Source organism: Hydractinia symbiolongicarpus, chromosome 7 (assembly GCF_029227915.1).
Source record: "Hydractinia symbiolongicarpus strain clone_291-10 chromosome 7, HSymV2.1, whole genome shotgun sequence".
Classification (NCBI taxonomy): Eukaryota; Metazoa; Cnidaria; class Hydrozoa; order Anthoathecata; family Hydractiniidae; genus Hydractinia; species Hydractinia symbiolongicarpus.
In genome coordinates, this window is record NC_079881.1 from 10,094,725 (window position 1) to 10,109,924 (window position 15,200).

Genomic DNA, 15,200 nt, shown 5'->3' on the forward strand with positions numbered 1-15,200 from the left:
TTTGGAAGCAACGGCACTTCAAATATTTTAGTCATTTGCAAGAAGACATTGTAATAACAACGTTCTTCTGAAATGCATCGGATTAGGGCACAGTGCCTTGTTAGCGCAGTAGGCAGCGCGTCAGTCTCATAATCTGAAGGTCGTGAGTTCGATCCTCACATAGGGCAAGGCTTTTAAAAGCCGCAGTGAATCAAATGTTTAACGCCTATTACAAAACTAGCAACTCAACAATGATTCCGCCCGGGCTCGAACCGGGGACCTTGCGCGTGTGAAGCGCACGTGATAATCGCTACACTACGGAATCCAATGAATTTTGGAACCTATGACGAAGAAAAGCAATACAAGGCTAAAATAGCTAGAGAAAAAACCAAAAACATGTCGCTTGTTAGTTGCCAGATTCCGTAGTGTAGTGGTTAGCACGTGCGCTTAACACGCGCAAGGTCCCCGGTTCGAGCCCGGGCGGAATCATTGATATTTCCGCGAAGCGAACCTCGGAAGAGCCTCTGTAGGTTCCATGGTGTAATGGTTAGCACTCAGGACTCTGAATCCTGCGATCCGAGTTCAAGTCTCGGTGGAACCTGTGCCGTTAGTTGTGCCTCGGAAGCACCTATTGGGCGTTTGGAAGCAACGGCACTTCAAATATTTTAGTCATTTGCAAGAAGACATTGTAATAACAACGTTCTTTTGACATGCATCGGATTAGGGCACAGTGCCTTGTTAGCGCAGTAGGCAGCGCGTCAGTCTCATAATCTGAAGGTCGTGAGTTCGATCCTCACACAGGGCAAGGCCTTTAAAAGCCGCAGTGAATTAATTGTTTGGCGCCTATTACAAAACTAGCAACTCAACAATTATTCCGCCCGGGCTCGAACCGGGGACCTTGCGCGTGTGAAGCGCACGTGATAACCGCTACACTACGGAATCCAATGAATATTTGAACCTATGACGAAGGAAAGAAATACAAGGCTAAAGTAGCTAGAGAAAAAAGCAAAAACATGTCGCTTGTTAGTTGCCAGATTACGTAGTGTAGTGGTTATCACGTGCCCTTTACACGCGCAAGGTCCCTGGTTCGAGCCCGGGCGGAATCATTGATGTTTCCGCGAAGCGAACCTCGGAAGAGCCTCTGTAGGTTCCATGGTGTAATGGTTAGCACTCAGGACTCTGAATCCTGCGATCCGAGTTCAAGTCTCGGTGGAACCTGTGCCGTTAGTTGTGCCTCGGAAGCACCTATTGGGCGTTTGGAAGCAACGGCACTTCAAATATTTTAGTCATTTGCAAGAAGACATTGTAATAACAACGTTCTTCTGAAATGCATCGGATTAGGGCACAGTGCCTTGTTAGCGCAGTAGGCAGCGCGTCAGTCTCATAATCTGAAGGTCGTGAGTTCGATCCTCACACAGGGCAAGGCTTTTAAAAGCCGCAGTGAATCAAATGTTTGACGCCTATTACAAAACTAGCAACTCAACAATGATTCCGCCCGGGCTCGAACCGGGGACCTTGCACGTGTGAAGCGCACGTGATAACCGCTACACTACGGAATCCAATGAATATTTGAACCTATGACGAAGGAAAGCAATACAAAGCTAAAATAGCTAGAGAAAAAAGCAAAAACATGTCGCTTGTTAGTTGCCAGATTCCGTAGTGTAGTGATTATCACGTGCGCTTAACACGCCCAAGGTCCCCGGTTCGAGCCCGGGCGGAATCATTAATGTTTCCGCGAAGCGAACCTCGGAAGAGCCTCTGTAGGTTCCATGGTGTAATGGTTAGCACTCAGGACTCTGAATCCTGCGATCCGAGTTCAAGTCTCGGTGGAACCTGTGCCGTTAGTTGTGCCTCGGAAGCACCTATTGGGCGTTTGGAAGCAACGGCACGTCAAATATTTTAGTCATTTGCAAGAAGACATTGTAATAACAACGTTCTTCTAAAATGCATCGGATTAGGGCGCAGTGCCTTGTTAGCGCAGTAGGCAGTGCGTCAGTCTCATAATCTGAAGGTCGTGAGTTCGATCCTCACACAGGGCAAGGCTTTTAAAAGCCGCAGTGAATCAAATGTTTGACGCCTATTACGAAACTAGCAACTCAACAATGATTCCGCCCGGGCTCGAACCGGGGACCTTGCGCGTGTGAAGCGCACGTGATAACCGCTACACTACGAAATCCAATGAATTTTGGAACCGATGACGAAGGAAAGCAATACAAGGCTAAAACAGCAAGAGAAAAAAGCAAAAACATGTCGCTTGTTAGATGCCAGATTCCGTAGTGTAGTTGTTATCACGTGCGCTTACACGCACAAGGTCCCCGGTTCGAGCCCGGGCGGAATCATTGATGTTTCCGCGAAGCGAACCTCGGAAGAACCTCTGTAGGTTCCATGGTGTAATGGTTAGCAATCAGGACCCTGAATGCTGCGATCCGAGTTCAAGTCTCGGTGGAACCTGTGCCGTTAGTTGTGCCTCGAAAGCACCTATTGGGCGTTTGGAAGCAACGGCACTTGAAATATTTTAGTCATTTGCAAGAAGACATTGTAATAACAACGTTCTTCTCAAATGCATCGGATTAGGGCACAGTGCCTTGTTAGCGCAGTAGGCAGCGCGTCAGTCTCATAATCTGAAGGTCGTGAGTTCGATCCTCACATAGGGCAAGGCTTTTAAAAGCCGCAGTGAATCAAATGTTTAACGCCTATTACAAAACTAGCAACTCAACAATGATTCCGCCCGGGCTCGAACCGGGGACCTTGCGCGTGTGAAGCGCACGTGATAATCGCTACACTACGGAATCCAATGAATTTTGGAACCTATGACGAAGAAAAGCAATACAAGGCTAAAATAGCTAGAGAAAAAACCAAAAACATGTCGCTTGTTAGTTGCCAGATTCCGTAGTGTAGTGGTTAGCACGTGCGCTTAACACGCGCAAGGTCCCCGGTTCGAGCCCGGGCGGAATCATTGATATTTCCGCGAAGCGAACCTCGGAAGAGCCTCTGTAGGTTCCATGGTGTAATGGTTAGCACTCAGGACTCTGAATCCTGCGATCCGAGTTCAAGTCTCGGTGGAACCTGTGCCGTTAGTTGTGCCTCGGAAGCACCTATTGGGCGTTTGGAAGCAACGGCACTTCAAATATTTTAGTCATTTGCAAGAAGACATTGTAATAACAACGTTCTTTTGAAATGCATCGGATTAGGGCACAGTGCCTTGTTAGCGCAGTAGGCAGCGCGTCAGTCTCATAATCTGAAGGTCGTGAGTTCGATCCTCACACAGGGCAAGGCCTTTAAAAGCCGCAGTGAATTAATTGTTTGGCGCCTATTACAAAACTAGCAACTCAACAATTATTCCGCCCGGGCTCGAACCGGGGACCTTGCGCGTGTGAAGCGCACGTGATAACCGCTACACTACGGAATCCAATGAATATTTGAACCTATGACGAAGGAAAGAAATACAAGGCTAAAGTAGCTAGAGAAAAAAGCAAAAACATGTCGCTTGTTAGTTGCCAGATTACGTAGTGTAGTGGTTATCACGTGCCCTTTACACGCGCAAGGTCCCTGGTTCGAGCCCGGGCGGAATCATTGATGTTTCCGCGAAGCGAACCTCGGAAGAGCCTCTGTAGGTTCCATGGTGTAATGGTTAGCACTCAGGACTCTGAATCCTGCGATCCGAGTTCAAGTCTCGGTGGAACCTGTGCCGTTAGTTGTGCCTCGGAAGCACCTATTGGGCGTTTGGAAGCAACGGCACTTCAAATATTTTAGTCATTTGCAAGAAGACATTGTAATAACAACGTTCTTCTGAAATGCATCGGATTAGGGCACAGTGCCTTGTTAGCGCAGTAGGCAGCGCGTCAGTCTCATAATCTGAAGGTCGTGAGTTCGATCCTCACACAGGGCAAGGCTTTTAAAAGCCGCAGTGAATCAAATGTTTGACGCCTATTACAAAACTAGCAACTCAACAATGATTCCGCCCGGGCTCGAACCGGGGACCTTGCACGTGTGAAGCGCACGTGATAACCGCTACACTACGGAATCCAATGAATATTTGAACCTATGACGAAGGAAAGCAATACAAAGCTAAAATAGCTAGAGAAAAAAGCAAAAACATGTCGCTTGTTAGTTGCCAGATTCCGTAGTGTAGTGATTATCACGTGCGCTTAACACGCCCAAGGTCCCCGGTTCGAGCCCGGGCGGAATCATTAATGTTTCCGCGAAGCGAACCTCGGAAGAGCCTCTGTAGGTTCCATGGTGTAATGGTTAGCACTCAGGACTCTGAATCCTGCGATCCGAGTTCAAGTCTCGGTGGAACCTGTGCCGTTAGTTGTGCCTCGGAAGCACCTATTGGGCGTTTGGAAGCAACGGCACGTCAAATATTTTAGTCATTTGCAAGAAGACATTGTAATAACAACGTTCTTTTGAAATGCATCGGATTAGGGCACAGTGCCTTGTTAGCGCAGTAGGCAGCGCGTCAGTCTCATAATCTGAAGGTCGTGAGTTCGATCCTCACACAGGGCAAGGCTTTTAAAAGCCGCAGTGAATCAATTGTTTGGCGCCTATTACAAAACTAGCAACTCAACAATGATTCCGCCTGGGCTCGAACCGGGGACCTTGCGCGTGTGAAGCGCACGTGATAACCGCTACACTACGGAATCCAATGAATATTTGAACCTATGACGAAGGAAAGCAATACAAGGCTAAAATAGCTAGAGAAAAAAGCAAAAACATGTCGCTTGTTAGTTGCCAGATTCCGTAGTGTATTGGTTACCACGTGCGCTTAACACGCGCAAGGTCCCCGGTTCGAGCCCGGGCGGAATCATTGATGTTTCCGCGAAGCGAACCTCGGAAGAGCCTCTGTAGGTTCCATGGTGTAATGGTTAGCACTCAGGACTCTGAATCCTGCGATCCGAGTTCAAGTCTCGGTGGAACCTGTGCCGTTAGTTGTGCCTCGAAAGCACCTATTGGGCGTTTGGAAGCAACGGCACCTGAAATATTTTAGTCATTTGCAAGAAGACATTGTAATAACAACGTTCTTCTCAAATGCATCGGATTAGGGCACAGTGCCTTGTTAGCGCAGTAGGCAGCGCGTCAGTCTCATAATCTGAAGGTCGTGAGTTCGATCCTCACATAGGGCAAGGCTTTTAAAAGCCGCAGTGAATCAAATGTTTAACGCCTATTACAAAACTAGCAACTCAACAATGATTCCGCCCGGGCTCGAACCGGGGACCTTGCGCGTGTGAAGCGCACGTGATAATCGCTACACTACGGAATCCAATGAATTTTGGAACCTATGACGAAGAAAAGCAATACAAGGCTAAAATAGCTAGAGAAAAAACCAAAAACATGTCGCTTGTTAGTTGCCAGATTCCGTAGTGTAGTGGTTAGCACGTGCGCTTAACACGCGCAAGGTCCCCGGTTCGAGCCCGGGCGGAATCATTGATATTTCCGCGAAGCGAACCTCGGAACAGCCTCTGTAGGTTCCATGGTGTAATGGTTAGCACTCAGGACTCTGAATCCTGCGATCCGAGTTCAAGTCTCGGTGGAACCTGTGCCGTTAGTTGTGCCTCGGAAGCACCTATTGGGCGTTTGGAAGCAACGGCACTTCAAATATTTTAGTCATTTGCAAGAAGACATTGTAATAACAACGTTCTTCTGAAATGCATCGGATTAGGGCACAGTGCCTTGTTAGCGCAGTAGGCAGCGCGTCAGTCTCATAATCTGAAGGTCGTGAGTTCGATCCTCACACAGGGCAAGGCTTTTAAAAGCCGCAGTGAATCAAATGTTTGACGCCTATTACAAAACTAGCAACTCAACAATGATTCCGCCTGGGCTCGAACCGGGGACCTTGCACGTGTGAAGCGCACGTGATAACCGCTATACTACGGAATCCAATGAATTTTGGAACCTATGACGAAGGAAAGCAATACAAGGCTAAAATAGCTAAAGAAAAAAGCAAAAACATGTCGCTTGTTAGTTGCCAGATTCCGTAGTGTAGTGGTTATCACGTGCTCTTAACACGCGCAAGGTCCCCGGTTCGAGCCCGGGCGGAATCATTAATGTTTCCGCGAAGCGAACCTCGGAAGAGCCTCTGTAGGTTCCATGGTGTAATGGTTAGCACTCAGGACTCTGAATCCTGCGATCCGAGTTCAAGTCTCGGTGGAACCTGTGCCGTTAGTTGTGCCTCGGAAGCACCTATTGGGCGTATGGAAGCAACGGCACTTGAAATATTTTAGTCATTTGCAAGAAGACATTGTAATAACAACGTTCTTTTGAAATGCATCGGATTAGGGCACAGTGCCTTGTTAGCGCAGTAGGCAGCGCGTCAGTCTCATAATCTGAAGGTCGTGAGTTCGATCCTCACACAGGGCAAGGCCTTTAAAAGCCGCAGTGAATTAATTGTTTGGCGCCTATTACAAAACTAGCAACTCAACAATTATTCCGCCCGGGCTCGAACCGGGGACCTTGCGCGTGTGAAGCGCACGTGATAACCGCTACACTACGGAATCCAATGAATATTTGAACCTATGACGAAGGAAAGAAATACAAGGCTAAAGTAGCTAGAGAAAAAAGCAAAAACATGTCGCTTGTTAGTTGCCAGATTACGTAGTGTAGTGGTTATCACGTGCGCTTTACACGCGCAAGGTCCCTGGTTCGAGCCCGGGCGGAATCATTGATGTTTCCGCGAAGCGAACCTCGGAAGAGCCTCTGTAGGTTCCATGGTGTAATGGTTAGCACTCAGGACTCTGAATCCTGCGATCCGAGTTCAAGTCTCGGTGGAACCTGTGCCGTTAGTTGTGCCTCGGAAGCACCTATTGGGCGTTTGGAAGCAACGGCACTTCAAATATTTTAGTCATTTGCAAGAAGACATTGTAATGACAACGTTCTTCTGAAATGCATCGGATTAGGGCACAGTGCCTTGTTAGCGCAGTAGGCAGCGCGTCAGTCTCATAATCTGAAGGTCGTGAGTTCGATCCTCACACAGGGCAAGGCTTTTAAAAGCCGCAGTGAATCAAATGTTTGACGCCTATTACAAAACTAGCAACTCAACAATGATTCCGCCCGGGCTCGAACCGGGGACCTTGCACGTGTGAAGCGCACGTGATAACCGCTACACTACGGAATCCAATGAATTTTGGAACCTATGACGAAGGAAAGCAATACAAGGCTAAAATAGCTAGAGAAAAAAGCAAAAACATGTCCTTTGTTAGTTGCCAGAATCCGTAGTGTAGTGGTTATCACGTGCTCTTAACACGCGCAAGGTCCCCGCTTCGAGCCCGGGCGGAATCATTAATGTTTCCGCGAAGCGAACCTCGGAAGAGCCTCTGTAGGTTCCATGGTGTAATGGTTAGCACTGAGGACTCTGAATCCTGCCATCCGAATTCAAGTCCCGGTGGAACCTGTGCCGTTAGTTGTGCCTCGGAAGCACCTATTGGGCGTTTGGAAGCAACGGCACTTGAAATATTTTAGTCATTTGCAAGAAGACATTGTAATAACAACGTTCTTCTGAAATGCATCGGATTAGGGCACAGTGCCTTGTTAGCGCAGTAGGCAGCGCGTCAGTCTCATAATCTGAAGGTCGTGAGTTCGATCCTCACACAGGGCAAGGCTTTTAAAAGCCGCAGTGAATCAATTGTTTGGCGCCTATTACAAAACTAGCAACTCAACAATGATTCCGCCTGGGCTCGAACCGGGGACCTTGCGCGTATGAAGCGCACGTGATAACCGCTACACTACGGAATCCAATGAATATTTGAACCTATGACGAAGGAAAGCAATACAAGGCTAAAATAGCTAGAGAAAAAAGCAAAAACATGTCGCTTGTTAGTTGCCAGATTCCGTAGTGTATTGGTTACCACGTGCGCTTAACACGCGCAAGGTCCCCGGTTGGAGCCCGGGCGGAATCATTGATGTTTCCGCGAAGCGAACCTCGGAAGAGCCTCTGTAGGTTCCATGGTGTAATGGTTAGCACTCAGGACTCTGAATCCTGCGATCCGAGTTCAAGTCTCGGTGGAACCTGTGCCGTTAGTTGTGCCTCGGAAGCACCTATTGGGCGTTTGGAAGCAACGGCATTTGAAATATTTTAGTCGTTTGCAAGAAGACATTGTAATAACAACGTTCTTCTAAAATGCATCGGATTAGGGCGCAGTGCCTTGTTAGCGCAGTAGGCAGCGCGTCAGTCTCATGATCTGAAGGTCGTGAGTTCGATCCTCACACAGGGCAAGGCTTTTAAAAGCCGCAGTGAATCAAATGTTTGACGCCTATTACGAAACTAGCAACTCAACAATGATTCCGCCCGGGCTCGAACCGGGGACCTTGCGCGTGTGAAGCGCACGTGATAACCGCTACACTACGAAATCCAATGAATTTTGGAACCGATGACGAAGGAAAGCAATACAAGGCTAAAACAGCAAGAGAAAAAAGCAAAAACATGTCGCTTGTTAGATGCCAGATTCCGTAGTGTAGTTGTTATCACGTGCGCTTACACGCGCAAGGTCCCCGGTTCGAGCCCGGGCGGAATCATTGATGTTTCCGCGAAGCGAACCTCGGAAGAACCTCTGTAGGTTCCATGGTGTAATGGTTAGCAATCAGGACCCTGAATGCTGCGATCCGAGTTCAAGTCTCGGTGGAACCTGTGCCGTTAGTTGTGCCTCGAAAGCACCTATTGGGCGTTTGGAAGCAACGGCACTTGAAATATTTTAGTCATTTGCAAGAAGACATTGTAATAACAACGTTCTTCTCAAATGCATCGGATTAGGGCACAGTGCCTTGTTAGCGCAGTAGGCAGCGCGTCAGTCTCATAATCTGAAGGTCGTGAGTTCGATCCTCACATAGGGCAAGGCTTTTAAAAGCCGCAGTGAATCAAATGTTTAACGCCTATTACAAAACTAGCAACTCAACAATGATTCCGCCCGGGCTCGAACCGGGGACCTTGCGCGTGTGAAGCGCACGTGATAATCGCTACACTACGGAATCCAATGAATTTTGGAACCTATGACGAAGAAAAGCAATACAAGGCTAAAATAGCTAGAGAAAAAACCAAAAACATGTCGCTTGTTAGTTGCCAGATTCCGTAGTGTAGTGGTTAGCACGTGCGCTTAACACGCGCAAGGTCCCCGGTTCGAGCCCGGGCGGAATCATTGATATTTCCGCGAAGCGAACCTCGGAAGAGCCTCTGTAGGTTCCATGGTGTAATGGTTAGCACTCAGGACTCTGAATCCTGCGATCCGAGTTCAAGTCTCGGTGGAACCTGTGCCGTTAGTTGTGCCTCGGAAGCACCTATTGGGCGTTTGGAAGCAACGGCACTTCAAATATTTTAGTCATTTGCAAGAAGACATTGTAATAACAACGTTCTTCTGAAATGCATCGGATTAGGGCACAGTGCCTTGTTAGCGCAGTAGGCAGCGCGTCAGTCTCATAATCTGAAGGTCGTGAGTTCGATCCTCACACAGGGCAAGGCTTTTAAAAGCCGCAGTGAATCAAATGTTTGACGCCTATTACAAAACTAGCAACTCAACAATGATTCCGCCTGGGCTCGAACCGGGGAACTTGCACGTGTGAAGCGCACGTGATAACCGCTATACTACGGAATCCAATGAATTTTGGAACCTATGACGAAGGAACGCAATACAAGGCTAAAATAGCTAAAGAAAAAAGCAAAAACATGTCGCTTGTTAGTTGCCAGATTCCGTAGTGTAGTGGTTATCACGTGCTCTTAACACGCGCAAGGTCCCCGGTTCGAGCCCGGGCGGAATCATTAATGTTTCCGCGAAGCGAACCTCGGAAGAGCCTCTGTAGGTTCCATGGTGTAATGGTTAGCACTCAGGACTCTGAATCCTGCGATCCGAGTTCAAGTCTCGGTGGAACCTGTGCCGATAGTTGTGCCTCGGAAGCACCTATTGGGCGTTTGGAAGCAACGGCACTTGAAATATTTTAGTCATTTGCAAGAAGACATTGTAATAACAACGTTCTTTTGAAATGCATCGGATTAGGGCACAGTGCCTTGTTAGCGCAGTAGGCAGCGCGTCAGTCTCATAATCTGAAGGTCGTGAGTTCGATCCTCACACAGGGCAAGGCTTTTAAAAGCCGCAGTGAATCAAATGTTTGACGCCTATTACAAAACTAGCAACTCAACAATGATTCCGCCCGGGCTCGAACCGGGGACCTTGCACGTGTGAAGCGCACGTGATAACCGCTACACTATGGAATCCAATGAATTTTGGAACCTATGACGAAGGAAAGCAATACAAGGCTAAAATAGCTAGAGAAAAAAGCAAAAACATGTCCCTTGTTAGTTGCCAGAATCCGTAGTGTAGTGGTTATCACGTGCTCTTAACACGCGCAAGGTCCCCGCTTCGAGCCCGGCCGGAATCATTAATGTTTCCGCGAAGCGAACCTCGGAAGAGCCTCTGTAGGTTCCATGGTGTAATGGTTAGCACTGAGGACTCTGAATCCTGCCATCCGAATTCAAGTCCCGGTGGAACCTGTGGCGTTAGTTGTGCCTCGGAAGCACCTATTGGGCGTTTGGAAGCAACGGCACTTGAAATATTTTAGTCATTTGCAAGAAGACATTGTAATAACAACGTTCTTCTGAAATGCATCGGATTAGGGCACAGTGCCTTGTTAGCGCAGTAGGCAGCGCGTCAGTCTCATAATCTGAAGGTCGTGAGTTCGATCCTCACACAGGGCAAGGCTTTTAAAAGCCGCAGTGAATCAAATGTTTGACGCCTATTACAAAACTAGCAACTCAACAATGATTCCGCCCGGGCTCGAACCGGGGACCTTGCACGTGTGAAGCGCACGTGATAACCGCTACACTACGGAATCCAATGAATTTTGGAACCTATGACGAAGGAAAGCAATACAAGGCTAAAATAGCTAGAGAACAAAGCAAAAACATGTCCCTTGTTAGTTGCCAGAATCCGTAGTGTAGTGGTTATCACGTGCTCTTAACACGCGCAAGGTCCCCGGTTCGAGCCCGGGCGGAATCATTAATGTTTCCGCGAAGCGAACCTCGGAAGAGCCTCTGTAGGTTCCATGGTGTAATGGTTAGCACTGAGGACTCTGAATCCTGCCATCCGAATTCAAGTCCCGGTGGAACCTGTGCCGTTAGTTGTGCCTCGGAAGCACCTATTGGGCGTTTGGAAGCAACGGCACTTGAAATATTTTAGTCATTTGCAAGAAGACATTGTCATAACAACGTTCTTCTGAAATGCATCGGATTAGGGCACAGTGCCTTGTTAGCGCAGTAGGCAGCGCGTCAGTCTCATAATCTGAAGGTCGTGAGTTCGATCCTCACACAGGGCAAGGCTTTTAAAAGCCGCAGTGAATCAAATGTTTGACGCCTATTACAAAACTAGCAACTCAACAATGATTCCGCCGGGCTCGAACCGGGGACCTTGCGCGTGTGAAGCGCACGTGATAACCGCTACACTACGGAATCCAATGAATTTTGGAACCTATGATGAAGGAAAGCAATACAAGGCTAAAATAGCTAGAGAAAAAAGCAAAAACATGTCGCTTGTTAGTTGCCAGATTCCGTAGTGTAGTGGTTATCACGTGCACTTAACACGTGCAAAGTCCCCGGTTCGAGCCCGGGCGGAATCATTGATGTTTCTGCGAAGCGAACCTCGGAAGAGCCTCTGTAGGTTCCATGGTGTAATGGTTAGCACTCAGGACTCTGAATCCTGCGATCCGAGTTCAAGTCTCGGTGGAACCTGTGCCGTTAGTTGTGCCTCGGAAGCACCTATTGGGCGTTTGGAAGCAACGGCACTTGAAATATTTTAGTCATTTGCAAAAAGACATTGTAATAACAACGTTCTTCTGAAATGCATCGGATTAGGGCACAGTGCCTTGTTAGCGCAGTAGGCAGCGCGTCAGTCTCATAATCTGAAGGTCGTGAGTGCGATCCTCAAACAGGGCAAGGCTTTTAAAAGCCGCAGTGAATCAAATGTTTGACGCCTATTACAAAACTAGCAACTCAACAATGATTCCGCCCGGGCTCGAACCGGGGACCTTGCGCGTGTGAAGCGCACGTGATAACCGCTACACTACAGAATCCAATGAATTTTGGAACCGATGACGAAGGAAAGCAATACAAGGCTAAAACAGCTAGAGAAAAAAGCAAAAACATGTCGCTTGTTAGTTGCCAGATTCCGTAGTGTAGTGGTTATAACGTGCGCCTAACACGCGCAAGGTCCCCGGTTCGAGCCCGGGCGGAATCATTGATGTTTCCGCGAAGCGAACCTCGGAAGAGCCTCTGTAGGTTCGATGGTGTAATGGTTAGCAATCAGGACTCTGAATCTTGCGATCCGAGTTCAAGTCTCGGTGGAACCTGTGCCGTTAGTTGTGCCTCGAAAGCACCTATTGGGCGTTTGGAAGCAACGGCACTTGAAATATTTTAGTCATTTGCAAGAAGACATTGTAATAACAACGTTCTTCTGAAATGCATCGGATTAGGGCACAGTGCCTTGTTAGCGCAGTAGGCAGCGCGTCAGTCTCATAATCTGAAGGTCGTGAGTGCGATCCTCACACAGGGCAAGGCTTTTAAAAGCCGCAGTGAATCAAATGTTTGACGCCTATTACAAAACTAGCAACTCAACAATGATTCCGCCCGGGCTCGAACCGGGGACCTTGCGCGTGTGAAGCGCACGTCATAACCGCTACACTACGGAATCCAATGAATTTTGGAACCTATGACGAAGGAAAGCAATACAAGGCTAAAATAGCTAGAGAAAAAAGCAAAAACATGTCGGTTGTTAGTTGCCAGATTCCGTAGTGTAGTGGTTATCACGTGCGCTTAACACGCGCAAGGTCCCCGGTTCGAGCCCGGGCGGAATCATTGATGTTTTCGCGAAGCGAACCTCGGAAGAGCCTCTGTAGGTTCCATGGTGTAATGGTTAGCACTCAGGACTCTGAATCCTGCCATCCGAGTTCAAGTCTCGGTGGAACCTGTGCCGTTAGTTGTGCCTCGGAAGCACCTATTGGGCGTTTGGAAGCAACGGCACTTGAAATATTTTAGTCATTTGCAAGAAGACATTGTAATAACAACGTTCTTCTGAAATGCATCGGATTAGGGCACAGTGCCTTGTTAGCGCAGTAAGCAGCGCGTCAGTCCCATAATCTGAAGGTCGTGAGTTCGATCCTCACACAGGGCAAGGCTTTTAAAAGCCGCAGTGAATCAAATGTTTGACGCCTATTACAAAACTAGCAACTCATTAATGATTCCGCCCGGGCTCGAACCGGGGACCTTGCGCGTGTGAAGCGCACGTGATAACCGCTACACTACGGAATCCAATGAATTTTGGAACCGATGACGAAGGAAAGCAATACAAGGCTAAAACAGCTAGAGAAAAAAGCAAAAACATGTCGCTTGTTAGTTGCCAGATTCCGTAGTGTAGTGGTTATCACGTGCGCTTAACACGCGCAAGGTCCCCGGTTCAAGCCCGGGCGGAATCATTGATGTTTCCGCGAAACGAACCTCGGAAGAGCCTCTGTAGGTTCCTTGGTGTAATGGTTAGCAATCAGGACTCTGAATCCTGCGATCCGAGTTCAAGTCTCGGTGGAACCTGTGCCGTTAGTTGTGCCTCGAAAGCACCTATTGGGCGTTTGGAAGCAACGGCACTTGAAATATTTTAGTCATTTGCAAGAAGACATTGTAATAACAACGTTCTTCTGAAATGCATCGGATTAGGGCACAGTGCCTTGTTAGCGCAGTAAGCAGCGCGTCAGTCTCATAATCTGAAGGTCGTGAGTTCGATCCTCACACAGGGCAAGGCTTTTAAAAGCCGCAGTGAATCAAATGTTTGACGCCTATTACAAAACTAGCAACTCAACAATGATTCCGCCCGGGCTCGAACCGGGGACCTTGCGCGTGTGAAGCGCACGTGATAACCGCTACACTACGGAATCCAATGAATTTTGGAACCGATGACGAAGGAAAGCAATACAAGGCTAAAACAGCTAGAGAAAAAAGCAAAAACCTGTCGCTTGTTAGTTGCCAGATTCCGTAGTGTAGTGGTTATCACGTGCGCTTAACACGCGCAAGGTCCCCGGTTCGAGCCCGGGCGGAATCATTGATGTTTCCGCGAAACGAACCTCGGAAGAGCCTCTGTAGGTTCCTTGGTGTAATGGTTAGCAATCAGGACTCTGAATCCTGCGATCCGAGTTCAAGTCTCGGTGGAACCTGTGCCGTTAGTTGTGCCTCGAAAGCACCTATTGGGCGTTTGGAAGCAACGGCACTTGAAATATTTTAGTCATTTGCAAGAAGACATTGTAATAACAACGTTCTTCTCAAATGCATCGGATTAGGGCACAGTGCCTTGTTAGCGCAGTAGGCAGCGCGTCAGTCTCATAATCTGAAGGTCTTGAGTTCGATCCTCACACAGGGCAAGGCTTTTAAAAGCCGCAGTGAATCAAATGTTTGACGCCTATTACAAAACTAGCAACTCAACAATGATTCCGCCCGGGCTCGAACCGGGGACCTTGCGCGTGTGAAGCGCACGTCATAACCGCTACACTACGGAATCCAATGAATTTTGGAACCTATGACGAAGGAAAGCAATACAAGGCTAAAATAGCTAGAGAAAAAAGCAAAAACATGTCGGTTGTTAGTTGCCAGATTCCGTAGTGTAGTGGTTATCACGTGCGCTTAACACGCGCAAGGTCCCCGGTTCGAGCCCAGGCGGAATCATTGATGTTTTCGCGAAGCGAACCTCGGAAGAGCCTCTGTAGGTTCCATGGTGTAATGGTTAGCACTCAGGACTCTGAATCCTGCCATCCGAGTTCAAGTCTCGGTGGAACCTGTGCCGTTATTTGTGCCTCGAAAGCACCTATTGGGCGTTTGGAAGCAACGGCACTTGAAATATTTTAGTCATTTGCAAGAAGACATTGTAATAACAACGTTCTTCTGAAATGCATCTGATTAGGGCACAGTGCCTTGTTAGCGCAGTAGGCAGCGCGTCAGTCTCAAAATCTGAAGGTCGTGAGTTCGATCCTCACACAGGGCAAGGCTTTTAAAAGCCGCAGTGAATCAAATGTTTGACGCCTCTTACAAAACTAGCAACTCAACAATGATTCCGCCCGGGCTCGAACCGGGGAACTTGCGCGTGTGAAGCGCACGTGATAACCGATACACTACGGAATCCACTGAATTTTGGAACCTATGACGAAGGAAAGCAATACAAGGCTAAAACAGCTAGAGAAAAAAGCAAAAACATGTCGCTTTTTAGTTGCCA

At 48.0% G+C, this 15,200-nt stretch overlaps 57 non-coding genes across 57 annotated transcripts; 43 read left to right on the forward strand and 14 right to left on the reverse strand.

Moving 5' to 3' along the window:
* Window positions 1–231: 231 nt before the first annotated feature.
* Window positions 232–304, reverse strand: Trnav-cac (transfer RNA valine (anticodon CAC)). Its single transcript has one exon. It is a non-coding gene; the product is annotated as a tRNA-Val (tRNA).
* A 91-nt stretch (window positions 305–395) lies between these two features.
* On the forward strand, window positions 396–468 carry Trnav-aac (transfer RNA valine (anticodon AAC)). The gene has a single exon. It is a non-coding gene; the product is annotated as a tRNA-Val (tRNA).
* A 40-nt stretch (window positions 469–508) lies between these two features.
* Trnaq-cug (transfer RNA glutamine (anticodon CUG)) lies at window positions 509–580 on the forward strand. Its single transcript has one exon. It is a non-coding gene; the product is annotated as a tRNA-Gln (tRNA).
* Window positions 581–711: 131 nt separating this feature from the next.
* On the forward strand, window positions 712–784 carry Trnam-cau (transfer RNA methionine (anticodon CAU)). The gene has a single exon. It is a non-coding gene; the product is annotated as a tRNA-Met (tRNA).
* A 341-nt stretch (window positions 785–1,125) lies between these two features.
* On the forward strand, window positions 1,126–1,197 carry Trnaq-cug (transfer RNA glutamine (anticodon CUG)). The gene has a single exon. It is a non-coding gene; the product is annotated as a tRNA-Gln (tRNA).
* A 131-nt stretch (window positions 1,198–1,328) lies between these two features.
* Trnam-cau (transfer RNA methionine (anticodon CAU)) lies at window positions 1,329–1,401 on the forward strand. The gene has a single exon. It is a non-coding gene; the product is annotated as a tRNA-Met (tRNA).
* A 64-nt stretch (window positions 1,402–1,465) lies between these two features.
* Trnav-cac (transfer RNA valine (anticodon CAC)) lies at window positions 1,466–1,538 on the reverse strand. The gene has a single exon. It is a non-coding gene; the product is annotated as a tRNA-Val (tRNA).
* Window positions 1,539–1,742: 204 nt separating this feature from the next.
* Trnaq-cug (transfer RNA glutamine (anticodon CUG)) lies at window positions 1,743–1,814 on the forward strand. The gene has a single exon. It is a non-coding gene; the product is annotated as a tRNA-Gln (tRNA).
* Window positions 1,815–2,082: 268 nt separating this feature from the next.
* Window positions 2,083–2,155, reverse strand: Trnav-cac (transfer RNA valine (anticodon CAC)). Its single transcript has one exon. It is a non-coding gene; the product is annotated as a tRNA-Val (tRNA).
* Window positions 2,156–2,698: 543 nt separating this feature from the next.
* Trnav-cac (transfer RNA valine (anticodon CAC)) lies at window positions 2,699–2,771 on the reverse strand. Its single transcript has one exon. It is a non-coding gene; the product is annotated as a tRNA-Val (tRNA).
* Window positions 2,772–2,862: 91 nt separating this feature from the next.
* On the forward strand, window positions 2,863–2,935 carry Trnav-aac (transfer RNA valine (anticodon AAC)). Its single transcript has one exon. It is a non-coding gene; the product is annotated as a tRNA-Val (tRNA).
* A 40-nt stretch (window positions 2,936–2,975) lies between these two features.
* Trnaq-cug (transfer RNA glutamine (anticodon CUG)) lies at window positions 2,976–3,047 on the forward strand. Its single transcript has one exon. It is a non-coding gene; the product is annotated as a tRNA-Gln (tRNA).
* A 131-nt stretch (window positions 3,048–3,178) lies between these two features.
* On the forward strand, window positions 3,179–3,251 carry Trnam-cau (transfer RNA methionine (anticodon CAU)). Its single transcript has one exon. It is a non-coding gene; the product is annotated as a tRNA-Met (tRNA).
* Window positions 3,252–3,592: 341 nt separating this feature from the next.
* On the forward strand, window positions 3,593–3,664 carry Trnaq-cug (transfer RNA glutamine (anticodon CUG)). Its single transcript has one exon. It is a non-coding gene; the product is annotated as a tRNA-Gln (tRNA).
* Window positions 3,665–3,795: 131 nt separating this feature from the next.
* Trnam-cau (transfer RNA methionine (anticodon CAU)) lies at window positions 3,796–3,868 on the forward strand. Its single transcript has one exon. It is a non-coding gene; the product is annotated as a tRNA-Met (tRNA).
* A 64-nt stretch (window positions 3,869–3,932) lies between these two features.
* Window positions 3,933–4,005, reverse strand: Trnav-cac (transfer RNA valine (anticodon CAC)). Its single transcript has one exon. It is a non-coding gene; the product is annotated as a tRNA-Val (tRNA).
* Window positions 4,006–4,209: 204 nt separating this feature from the next.
* Trnaq-cug (transfer RNA glutamine (anticodon CUG)) lies at window positions 4,210–4,281 on the forward strand. Its single transcript has one exon. It is a non-coding gene; the product is annotated as a tRNA-Gln (tRNA).
* A 131-nt stretch (window positions 4,282–4,412) lies between these two features.
* On the forward strand, window positions 4,413–4,485 carry Trnam-cau (transfer RNA methionine (anticodon CAU)). The gene has a single exon. It is a non-coding gene; the product is annotated as a tRNA-Met (tRNA).
* Window positions 4,486–4,549: 64 nt separating this feature from the next.
* On the reverse strand, window positions 4,550–4,622 carry Trnav-cac (transfer RNA valine (anticodon CAC)). Its single transcript has one exon. It is a non-coding gene; the product is annotated as a tRNA-Val (tRNA).
* Window positions 4,623–4,826: 204 nt separating this feature from the next.
* Trnaq-cug (transfer RNA glutamine (anticodon CUG)) lies at window positions 4,827–4,898 on the forward strand. Its single transcript has one exon. It is a non-coding gene; the product is annotated as a tRNA-Gln (tRNA).
* A 268-nt stretch (window positions 4,899–5,166) lies between these two features.
* On the reverse strand, window positions 5,167–5,239 carry Trnav-cac (transfer RNA valine (anticodon CAC)). The gene has a single exon. It is a non-coding gene; the product is annotated as a tRNA-Val (tRNA).
* A 91-nt stretch (window positions 5,240–5,330) lies between these two features.
* Trnav-aac (transfer RNA valine (anticodon AAC)) lies at window positions 5,331–5,403 on the forward strand. The gene has a single exon. It is a non-coding gene; the product is annotated as a tRNA-Val (tRNA).
* Window positions 5,404–5,443: 40 nt separating this feature from the next.
* Window positions 5,444–5,515, forward strand: Trnaq-cug (transfer RNA glutamine (anticodon CUG)). The gene has a single exon. It is a non-coding gene; the product is annotated as a tRNA-Gln (tRNA).
* A 131-nt stretch (window positions 5,516–5,646) lies between these two features.
* Trnam-cau (transfer RNA methionine (anticodon CAU)) lies at window positions 5,647–5,719 on the forward strand. The gene has a single exon. It is a non-coding gene; the product is annotated as a tRNA-Met (tRNA).
* A 228-nt stretch (window positions 5,720–5,947) lies between these two features.
* Trnav-aac (transfer RNA valine (anticodon AAC)) lies at window positions 5,948–6,020 on the forward strand. Its single transcript has one exon. It is a non-coding gene; the product is annotated as a tRNA-Val (tRNA).
* Window positions 6,021–6,060: 40 nt separating this feature from the next.
* Window positions 6,061–6,132, forward strand: Trnaq-cug (transfer RNA glutamine (anticodon CUG)). The gene has a single exon. It is a non-coding gene; the product is annotated as a tRNA-Gln (tRNA).
* Window positions 6,133–6,263: 131 nt separating this feature from the next.
* Trnam-cau (transfer RNA methionine (anticodon CAU)) lies at window positions 6,264–6,336 on the forward strand. Its single transcript has one exon. It is a non-coding gene; the product is annotated as a tRNA-Met (tRNA).
* Window positions 6,337–6,564: 228 nt separating this feature from the next.
* Window positions 6,565–6,637, forward strand: Trnav-uac (transfer RNA valine (anticodon UAC)). The gene has a single exon. It is a non-coding gene; the product is annotated as a tRNA-Val (tRNA).
* A 40-nt stretch (window positions 6,638–6,677) lies between these two features.
* On the forward strand, window positions 6,678–6,749 carry Trnaq-cug (transfer RNA glutamine (anticodon CUG)). The gene has a single exon. It is a non-coding gene; the product is annotated as a tRNA-Gln (tRNA).
* Window positions 6,750–6,880: 131 nt separating this feature from the next.
* Window positions 6,881–6,953, forward strand: Trnam-cau (transfer RNA methionine (anticodon CAU)). The gene has a single exon. It is a non-coding gene; the product is annotated as a tRNA-Met (tRNA).
* Window positions 6,954–7,017: 64 nt separating this feature from the next.
* Trnav-cac (transfer RNA valine (anticodon CAC)) lies at window positions 7,018–7,090 on the reverse strand. Its single transcript has one exon. It is a non-coding gene; the product is annotated as a tRNA-Val (tRNA).
* Window positions 7,091–7,497: 407 nt separating this feature from the next.
* Trnam-cau (transfer RNA methionine (anticodon CAU)) lies at window positions 7,498–7,570 on the forward strand. The gene has a single exon. It is a non-coding gene; the product is annotated as a tRNA-Met (tRNA).
* A 341-nt stretch (window positions 7,571–7,911) lies between these two features.
* Trnaq-cug (transfer RNA glutamine (anticodon CUG)) lies at window positions 7,912–7,983 on the forward strand. Its single transcript has one exon. It is a non-coding gene; the product is annotated as a tRNA-Gln (tRNA).
* Window positions 7,984–8,251: 268 nt separating this feature from the next.
* Window positions 8,252–8,324, reverse strand: Trnav-cac (transfer RNA valine (anticodon CAC)). Its single transcript has one exon. It is a non-coding gene; the product is annotated as a tRNA-Val (tRNA).
* A 543-nt stretch (window positions 8,325–8,867) lies between these two features.
* Trnav-cac (transfer RNA valine (anticodon CAC)) lies at window positions 8,868–8,940 on the reverse strand. Its single transcript has one exon. It is a non-coding gene; the product is annotated as a tRNA-Val (tRNA).
* Window positions 8,941–9,031: 91 nt separating this feature from the next.
* Window positions 9,032–9,104, forward strand: Trnav-aac (transfer RNA valine (anticodon AAC)). The gene has a single exon. It is a non-coding gene; the product is annotated as a tRNA-Val (tRNA).
* Window positions 9,105–9,144: 40 nt separating this feature from the next.
* On the forward strand, window positions 9,145–9,216 carry Trnaq-cug (transfer RNA glutamine (anticodon CUG)). The gene has a single exon. It is a non-coding gene; the product is annotated as a tRNA-Gln (tRNA).
* A 131-nt stretch (window positions 9,217–9,347) lies between these two features.
* Trnam-cau (transfer RNA methionine (anticodon CAU)) lies at window positions 9,348–9,420 on the forward strand. Its single transcript has one exon. It is a non-coding gene; the product is annotated as a tRNA-Met (tRNA).
* Window positions 9,421–9,648: 228 nt separating this feature from the next.
* Trnav-aac (transfer RNA valine (anticodon AAC)) lies at window positions 9,649–9,721 on the forward strand. Its single transcript has one exon. It is a non-coding gene; the product is annotated as a tRNA-Val (tRNA).
* A 40-nt stretch (window positions 9,722–9,761) lies between these two features.
* Window positions 9,762–9,833, forward strand: Trnaq-cug (transfer RNA glutamine (anticodon CUG)). Its single transcript has one exon. It is a non-coding gene; the product is annotated as a tRNA-Gln (tRNA).
* A 131-nt stretch (window positions 9,834–9,964) lies between these two features.
* On the forward strand, window positions 9,965–10,037 carry Trnam-cau (transfer RNA methionine (anticodon CAU)). Its single transcript has one exon. It is a non-coding gene; the product is annotated as a tRNA-Met (tRNA).
* Window positions 10,038–10,581: 544 nt separating this feature from the next.
* Window positions 10,582–10,654, forward strand: Trnam-cau (transfer RNA methionine (anticodon CAU)). Its single transcript has one exon. It is a non-coding gene; the product is annotated as a tRNA-Met (tRNA).
* A 64-nt stretch (window positions 10,655–10,718) lies between these two features.
* Window positions 10,719–10,791, reverse strand: Trnav-cac (transfer RNA valine (anticodon CAC)). The gene has a single exon. It is a non-coding gene; the product is annotated as a tRNA-Val (tRNA).
* A 407-nt stretch (window positions 10,792–11,198) lies between these two features.
* On the forward strand, window positions 11,199–11,271 carry Trnam-cau (transfer RNA methionine (anticodon CAU)). The gene has a single exon. It is a non-coding gene; the product is annotated as a tRNA-Met (tRNA).
* Window positions 11,272–11,498: 227 nt separating this feature from the next.
* Window positions 11,499–11,571, forward strand: Trnav-aac (transfer RNA valine (anticodon AAC)). Its single transcript has one exon. It is a non-coding gene; the product is annotated as a tRNA-Val (tRNA).
* Window positions 11,572–11,611: 40 nt separating this feature from the next.
* Trnaq-cug (transfer RNA glutamine (anticodon CUG)) lies at window positions 11,612–11,683 on the forward strand. Its single transcript has one exon. It is a non-coding gene; the product is annotated as a tRNA-Gln (tRNA).
* Window positions 11,684–11,951: 268 nt separating this feature from the next.
* On the reverse strand, window positions 11,952–12,024 carry Trnav-cac (transfer RNA valine (anticodon CAC)). Its single transcript has one exon. It is a non-coding gene; the product is annotated as a tRNA-Val (tRNA).
* A 91-nt stretch (window positions 12,025–12,115) lies between these two features.
* Trnav-aac (transfer RNA valine (anticodon AAC)) lies at window positions 12,116–12,188 on the forward strand. Its single transcript has one exon. It is a non-coding gene; the product is annotated as a tRNA-Val (tRNA).
* A 544-nt stretch (window positions 12,189–12,732) lies between these two features.
* Trnav-aac (transfer RNA valine (anticodon AAC)) lies at window positions 12,733–12,805 on the forward strand. Its single transcript has one exon. It is a non-coding gene; the product is annotated as a tRNA-Val (tRNA).
* Window positions 12,806–12,845: 40 nt separating this feature from the next.
* Trnaq-cug (transfer RNA glutamine (anticodon CUG)) lies at window positions 12,846–12,917 on the forward strand. The gene has a single exon. It is a non-coding gene; the product is annotated as a tRNA-Gln (tRNA).
* A 268-nt stretch (window positions 12,918–13,185) lies between these two features.
* Trnav-cac (transfer RNA valine (anticodon CAC)) lies at window positions 13,186–13,258 on the reverse strand. Its single transcript has one exon. It is a non-coding gene; the product is annotated as a tRNA-Val (tRNA).
* Window positions 13,259–13,349: 91 nt separating this feature from the next.
* On the forward strand, window positions 13,350–13,422 carry Trnav-aac (transfer RNA valine (anticodon AAC)). The gene has a single exon. It is a non-coding gene; the product is annotated as a tRNA-Val (tRNA).
* A 380-nt stretch (window positions 13,423–13,802) lies between these two features.
* Window positions 13,803–13,875, reverse strand: Trnav-cac (transfer RNA valine (anticodon CAC)). The gene has a single exon. It is a non-coding gene; the product is annotated as a tRNA-Val (tRNA).
* A 91-nt stretch (window positions 13,876–13,966) lies between these two features.
* On the forward strand, window positions 13,967–14,039 carry Trnav-aac (transfer RNA valine (anticodon AAC)). Its single transcript has one exon. It is a non-coding gene; the product is annotated as a tRNA-Val (tRNA).
* A 544-nt stretch (window positions 14,040–14,583) lies between these two features.
* Trnav-aac (transfer RNA valine (anticodon AAC)) lies at window positions 14,584–14,656 on the forward strand. The gene has a single exon. It is a non-coding gene; the product is annotated as a tRNA-Val (tRNA).
* Window positions 14,657–14,696: 40 nt separating this feature from the next.
* Trnaq-cug (transfer RNA glutamine (anticodon CUG)) lies at window positions 14,697–14,768 on the forward strand. The gene has a single exon. It is a non-coding gene; the product is annotated as a tRNA-Gln (tRNA).
* A 131-nt stretch (window positions 14,769–14,899) lies between these two features.
* Trnal-caa (transfer RNA leucine (anticodon CAA)) lies at window positions 14,900–14,972 on the forward strand. The gene has a single exon. It is a non-coding gene; the product is annotated as a tRNA-Leu (tRNA).
* The last annotated feature ends 228 nt before the right edge of the window (window positions 14,973–15,200 follow it).